This window comes from Sceloporus occidentalis, unplaced genomic scaffold, assembly GCF_023333645.1.
Source record: "Sceloporus occidentalis isolate IW3139 unplaced genomic scaffold, rSceOcc1.0.p SCAF_5, whole genome shotgun sequence".
Classification (NCBI taxonomy): Eukaryota; Metazoa; Chordata; class Lepidosauria; order Squamata; family Phrynosomatidae; genus Sceloporus; species Sceloporus occidentalis.
Genome location: NW_028316985.1, coordinates 62,945,751 through 62,953,675, shown reverse-complemented (window position 1 = coordinate 62,953,675; position 7,925 = coordinate 62,945,751).

Here is a 7,925-nt window from a genome sequence, read left to right as displayed (position 1 = left end):
CTGCCGCCCTCGGAGCCCTCCTGGAGGGCCCCAGGGACGGCAGCGGGCCCCCCAGAGGCCCCCTGCCACCCTCGGAGCCCTCCTGGAGGGCCCCAGGCACGGCAGCGGGCCCCCCAGAGGCCCCCTGCCGCCCTCGGAGCCTTCCTGGAGGGCCCCAGGCATGGCAGCGGGCCTCCCAGAGGCCCACTGCCGCCTTCGGAGCCCTGCTGGAGGGCCCCAGCGACGGTAGCGGGCCTCTCAAAGGCCCGCCGCCGCTGCCGCCGCGGCCGCCCATCACGGCTTTTCGCCGCTCTGGGCGCCGCCATTTTGGGCAGCAAAATGGCGGCGAAGTCTCGCGCGACCTCCCCCAAGGTCGAGCGAGATTTCACCGCCATTTTGGGTGAAAAAATGGCAGCGCCCATAGCCCCAGAGGCCGCTCTGGGTGCTGCCATTTTTTCACCTCAAATGGCCGCGAGGTCGCGCGAGACTTCGCCGCCATTTTGCCGCCCAAAATGGCGGCGCCCAGAGCGGCGAAACGCCGCGACGGGCAGCTGCCGCAGCGGCAGCAACGGGAGGCAGGGGCCAGCCGCCAGGCCTCCGCGGGCCGCATCCGGCCCGCAGGCCGGAGGTTGCCGACCCCTGATCTAGACACTATACTTCTATTGATGCAGCCTAAAATTGCATTGGCCTTCTTAGCTGCTGCATTGCACTGTTCACTCATGTTCAACTTGTGGTCTTACTTGGACTCCCAGATCCCTTTCACATGTAGTCTTGTTCAGCCAGGTGTCACCCATCCTATATCTGTGCATTTCATTTTTCCGCCCTAAGTGCAGTACCTTACATTTCTCTGTGTTGAAGTTCATTTTGTTAGTTTTGGCCCAGCTTTCTAGTCTATTCAGGTCATTTTGAATTTTGATCCTGTCCTCTGGGGTATTAGCTACTCCTCCTAGTTTGGTGTCATCTGCAAATTTGATAAGTATGCCCCCTATTCTGTCATCCAAGTGATTGATAAAGATGTTGAATAGCACTGACCCCTGTGGGACCCCACTGGTCACTTCTCTCCAGGATGAAAAGGAGCCATTGTTGAGCACCCTTTGGGTTCGACCAAATCCATGTAACAGTTGCCTTGTCTAGCCCACATTTCACTAGCTTGTTTGCAAGAATGTCATGGGGAACCCTGTCAAAGGCCTTACTAAAATTAAGATATACTATATCCGCAGCATTCCTTTCATCTACCAAGCTGGTAATTTTATAAAAAAAAGAGAGATTAGATTTGTCTGGCATGACTTGTTTCTCTTGACTTTTTGTGATTATGGAATTGCCTTCTAGATGTTCACAGACTCTTTGTTTAATGATCTGCTCTAGATATGGGATTGCACTATTAAAACTATGTCTCTCTTATTTCAAGCATTTTAAAGGCTACCTTTCGAGACAACATTGGCCATGGTCCTGTCCAGAACTTCCATAAAGTTCTACATTCCATCCACAAATAGGTTTCCTAAGCTTTGAGTCTTACTAACATGATAAGCCCTATTGAGACTGCTGAAGAATGTCCTTTGAAAGGAATTGTTAATCAGTATCCAAAAATGAATAGATAACCCCTTAAAGGAATGTAGGTGAGTTGGTATAAATGAAAGCTTCCCCTATAACTATATAATATTCCGAGGCAGTGAAGGGCCCCAGGGCCCACGATTAATGGCTCTCCTAGCTATGCAGTTTTTTAAGGTAGCAACAATGTTGCCTTGATTACATGTAAAATGGACAGCACTTGAAAAAGTTTTTCAGGGTGGGTTTAGATTTGTAAATCCCAACATGAACATGGCCAACTCCAAGCTCCAGAAATAGCTTTGAGCATGGAATGGGGGCGAATCAGGGGGAGTCTTGAGCTGTTCTAAGGGTAGGTTTATATGTTATGTTATGTTATGTTATGTTATGTTATGTTATGTTATGTTATGTTATGTTATGTTATATTATATTATATTATATTATATTATATTATATTATATTATATTATATTAATATCCCACCTTCCTCCTGGTACAGGAACTCAAAACTGGCTAACAAAATTTAAAACAGTCCAAGTTAAAACAATGCAAAGTATTAAAAATGCAATGTTTTAAAAACAATGAAACAATTTCAAAAAGTTAAAAACATTACATAATCAAATTTAAAATTTAAAAACTCTTTGTAAAACGTTTACAGCACCAATGCCAGTCTGAGAAAGCCTGAAGGCAAAAAATGTTTTTATCTGCTGCCAAATGGAAAGTAGGGATGAAGCCATCCTGGCCTCTCTAGGGAGGGAGTTCCAGAGCCTGGGAGCAGCCACTGAGAAGGCCTCCCCCTTGTTCCCACCAAAGTGCTTGAGAAGGTGGTGGGACAGAGAGGAGGGCCTCTCTGGATGAGGTTGAATGGGGTGGACTCTTATCCACAAATGATCCAGCCAAATGGGACTACCAAGAGTCCTATGCAATTGAACCTCCTCAGAAATGTCTTTCCTGAACCCAAATGATCAAGTACTAAGTAATATTAAGACAGTGACTGTTATTGAGTCCTGCCAGCAGTAAAATATGCTGCCAGAAATCTGTCCTATGCACACTTACCTGGGAGTAAGTTATTCTGTACACATGGAAAATGCTTCTACATATACAATACGTGTTACCCACAATGCTATGGTGTTCAGAGAGGATGTCAAGCCAAAATTTGCTCAGGGGAATTTGTACTTAGCTCAAACAGAGAAATTTGGAAGGACCAGAGTAACTTGGTTTTAAGGGATCTTTCCCAGCTTTTACGGGTCCAAGTTAATACAGAACTTCAGAGGCAGATTTCCAAATAAGTTTTATTTAAATGGGGAATAAACACACTCATGCATGCAAATGACCATGCACACACACACAAGAACTAATTAAATCAAAGGTGGAGGGTTGGGATAGGCACAAAGCATCATGATGGTGATAATTACCTATGAGGATCTTGACTCCAATCACTCACTGAAGGTCCAGGATAAAGGGAAGACTCAATAGCTCCCTCAGCACATAGGGATGGTGAGTGTATTGAGGTGCTTAGCCAAGAAAACTGACAGAGATTCTGCCTGATGCTAGACTGAGCCAAAGACTGGTTCTAATAGTGCCAATATTTATACCAAAAATATCTCTTGGGGGCAGATACCATGAAGTTGAAAGGAATAAGCGTTTTGGAATTGGTTTTCCAGGATAGGAACAATGGAGTGAAACCAAATTGAAAGTGGGGTGATAGATGCTCATTTCCCAGAGAAGAGGGGATCAGCACGCAGGATCGCTGATGCACTGTTTAGGTTCCCCATGCACTGTCTTGGGTATCCTCTTATCTCCTCTAGGTGTGCCATGATCCAATCCAGTCGGGGTCTACAGCAACTCCTAGTTCTAGCTTATGTGCAGAGATTTACTTCAATATCATGGTATCCACACCAGGGTCATAGGAGGGTCACCCAGCTTATATAAAAAATAAAATAAATATGTTTTATTGCATTTTTGATATATAAAATATGTGGGGTAAATCAGAGATCCATGGGGTAGTAACATATACTTGTACGAAGCTTCATATTTAATGATCTTTTCAACAATTATAGATAGGGAAAGCAATTTGTCTTCTCTCTGCAAGTACCTGCAAGTATGCAAAATTAATAACAAACTTCCTGCCAATGTCGAGACTCTCCATCTCCAAAAACAGTTCTCATTCCCAGTCAGGAGCACAGAGGAGACAAGAATAGCTGGCAAGGAGGGCACTTAAGAAAAGTGCAGCACTTAGGAAAGTCACTTTATTGGACTACAATTTCTGTTGCCTTTTCCTCTGTCTAGCTGGAGAAACGGCTGCATCTATAAATCTGTTTTTTCTTCATTATTCTCATATGGATTTTATAAATAATAAACAGTAAACTTCCTCCCTTCTTAATTAATACCAATGTCTAAAATGGTTGCTCCTCTTTAGTAGTCACAAGTGCTGCATTCGTCTGCTGCACTTCAGTACCAAATAATCCTAAAAACAACAAATGATGTTATGTATTTAGGCTCTTAGTCTGTCTTTGGAGTTATCAGTCTCTTGTCACATATTACAGCACCAGCATGGAAATATAGTAATCAAGAAACTCTTTCCAGGACCCTTCTTCAAATGGTATGAGATATTGAAACAGAGTGCTGGAAGACGACCTATAAGCCATCATGTCCAACTCCCTGTTTAATGCAAGAAATCCAGCTTGAGCACCCCCAGCAGATAGCTGTCTAGCCTCATTTAGAAGCTGTTTAGAGAAAGAGACCTCACCACTTCTAATTGGTTCCATTGTCAAAGTCATCTATAGGGACCTCTGTTGCTTTCTACATCTATTTTGCCTCAGTCCTTCCCACTCACTTTAGTGTTGATTCAACTTTCAATGGGTTAGCATTAAAATGTGCTCTAAGTGGATTTATTAAAGGCAAACATACACAGCAAATATGTGGCATAGAACTGACTTGGCATCACAGTACCTGAGAGGGCCTTCCTTCCTTCCTCCAGTCAAATGGCTTGGGTCCAGCATACTTAAGGGAATGCCTTCTTCCGTACTGTCCGTCCCACACTCTAAGATCCTCAGGGAAGAATCTACTTCATTCAAAAAAATCTAGACTAACGTCAGTTACCCAGAGGGCCTTCTCCACCGCTGCTCCAAAGCTATGGAATGACTGCCGAAGGAGATCCGTGATATTTCTACTCTTGCAGCCTTTAAGAAGGCTCTTAAGACGGATCTCTTCCGGCAGGCCTTCCCTACCTAGTTCCTCTCCCTGTTTACTGTGACTTACGTCACTCTGTCCACCAATTTTTCTCTTACATTTAATGAGAAGAATTAAATTAAAATTAATTAAAATAAAATTCTTGCCTCAAGAAGAAAAACCCTCCCTCCGTACCTACTGTCATCATCGGACCTGGGAGGGAGTGAAAAAGACAGGGCCCAATTCCATCAGATCTAACTGTGAATTCTGTAACTCACGTTGCTCTCTTTTATTTTATTGTATTTTATTTAAAATTCCTTGTGATTGGGCAGGCTATAAATAAATTATTATTATTATTATTATTATTATTATTATTATTATTAAATGTTAATGCATGTTATATTATTTCTAGGCTGTAGTATATGGAACTTCAGTTAGGAAGAAGAAGAAAGCATTGTTTTAACTATATAGCAAAATGCCCAATCTTGCCTGCATGTGCTGTTTGGCAATGCATAAAGGAATGGGATGATATTGTAATTATTTGAACAAACCTCTCCCTTTCTTCCATCTCCATTTGTAATTCTTCAGACTGAAAGGAGCCTGATTACTAACTGGGAGAGGTTCAATAGGTCACTTTAGTCTCTCATCTGTGAAAGGAGCTAAGCTGTTATGACCCGTTCAGGATAACAAATGCTGCCATTTCTACTCAGTATGGCAAAGCTTTTGTTGAAGAAATCCATCAACAGTATCTTGTAGTCCATGGCCTTCTAAATATGTGGGCCTCTGTCACACATGGGAAGGTCTGCTGAAACTGTATGCCTCCCTATGATCTACTTGATCATAAGCAGTGCTGTGTCTTAAGCAGCAATATAGTAGGGGTTCCACTGTGCATCAGGAAACAGATAATAAAATCATCTAACACATACCTTTGTTTCAGATGTGAAGACCTCAAAATCCAGACCTCTCAAAACCTTGGATTGTATTCAGAGAGAAGGTCAGAGTCTATAAAGTCTCAAGGCCAGCAGATACAAGTGAAACTCCTCCCTATGGAATGACCTTTCTTTAGCTCTGAGCAATTGTTCCTCTTCAATTTCATGTAGAAATGGCTGTGACACCTTTCCTCTTCTCCTAGACAGAAAGATTTTAATTTGGCTGTTTTATTTAGAAATAATTTGTTTGGTTTTAATTATTTTACATCAGATTTTTGTTTGTGTATTTGGTTTTCTTAAAGCAGTTTGAATATTTATTAAGGAGACAGTATAACAATGCTTGGTGTTATAAAAATATCCCTCCTGACTTTCATGCAGAGAAATGTATTATGTCTTGTGAACATGGCTGCAGTCTTGCTGTGTGTTCTTTGATCCCAGTGGCCGTGAAAAGAAGCAACAGTGATTTCTACATTTCTCAACATTTTAACCAACTGCTTGGCTTAGTGAAAGTTATCCATTTACTTTGAGTGTCATATTCAGTGGGGCCAAATATAGCTGTGAACACCCTTGTCTAATAACCATGTGAAACCCAACCATGTCCAACGACTTCAGTGAGGTTTTCCCCTCTTTTTTCCTATATCTCAAGTTACACAGCTGAGTCGAGTTGTGTGGCTGGCTGCTCATGTTAGCATTATGTGATCTATTCATTTTCCCATTGTGTAATGTTTATGCTGAGGAGTACTACAGCAACTCTAACTACATTAATAAAATGTGGGCTATCAAATATCAGCAAGTCTCTTCATTTTTAGAGCTTTTAGGGTAATCAAAACACTTGCAGGCTGGAAATTTAGACTAGGGCTCCATTTGTTGTGGACAATTGCTAGCTTGGAACCATTCCATCTTTTGTTTCCCTATAAAACATTTATTTGTAGGAAAAACTAGTCAGGAATGTTGATATTACAATAAACTGTTATTCTTAAGTACCCCGTGCTAAAGGATGGAAGTGCTGTATATATTAACAATGTCACATTCACATAGGGGGTAAGTGAAACTAATGAAAGAGAGCTCCAGGGCCTTAAAATAGCACACACATTTTTAAAAAGAAAAGAAAAGAAATGCTTGTGTATATTAAGTGCTGTCACAAGCATTTACAACAGCTTTGCATGCTCAGTACAGGTTAAGAATTAAACCTTGTGGTTTACAAAGTCCTGAGAAATCTTCAAACAGTTAATTGAACCAGGAATTGATGGGTTGCAACCTGGACATAAAGTATTAACCAGACTAAATCAACATGTGCATATCCATTGAAAATGTTCACTTTTATTCATATTTCTGTTTGAAGACAGCTTTGGTAGCTGATAATGACAGTGGCTGCAGCCACACAACAGAATTAATGAAGGTTGACACTGCTTTAACTGTCATGGCTCCATCCTATGGAATGCTGGGATTTGTAGTTTGTTGTGGCACCAGAGGTCTCTGACAGAGAAGGCCAAATATCCCACAAAACTACAAACCCCAGAATTCCATAGCATTGAGCCATGGCAGTTAAAGCAGTGTCAAACGGCATTAATTTTGCAGTGTAGATGCAGCCAGTGATGTCAGAAATCAGATAAACTCACATACATTGACCATGATAGCTGAATGATTCTTGGAGTTGTAGCCTAAAAATATAACTTTTCCAAACTTTGGAAAGACCACAGGACTTCAATGAACTGCCATGGAGTCTTGTCTTGAACTGCTCAGAAAGCCTTATTGCACCTAAGTAGCTTTCTGAAATCTTTGTCTTGCTCTACCTTTCATGTTTTATTCGATCTCTGACATTTCTTGTCTCTCCATAACTTCCCTTTACTTACATGGTAACAATGGGTGCATTATTGTTGAAATAATGCAATTTGATACCACTTTAACTGTCATGGTCCCATCATACAGAATCCTGGGAACTGTAGTTTTGTGAGGCACCAGCACTCTTTGCAAAGAAGGCTATAGACCTGTGTGCCACTCTGGTCATACCCAGAGTCAAATGAAGAATGCAGACAAACAATCAATGCTACAAACTTTTAAACTGCTTGTTAAAGCATTTCCCCCCACACAACTGCTGCATCTCATATGGTGTAGCCTAGCATAGTAGTTCTATATGTAGAACTATACTATAGGTGGCCATTCAATTGACCCTTAGACCTACCATAGAGTCATCGCACCCCTCCCACATGGCTATTCTGTGCCTGGTGAGAAAGAGGGTGAGGTGGGGCTTTAGAGAAGCATCTGGCTATGTCCCAGCAGGTAGACATAAAATGATTACATC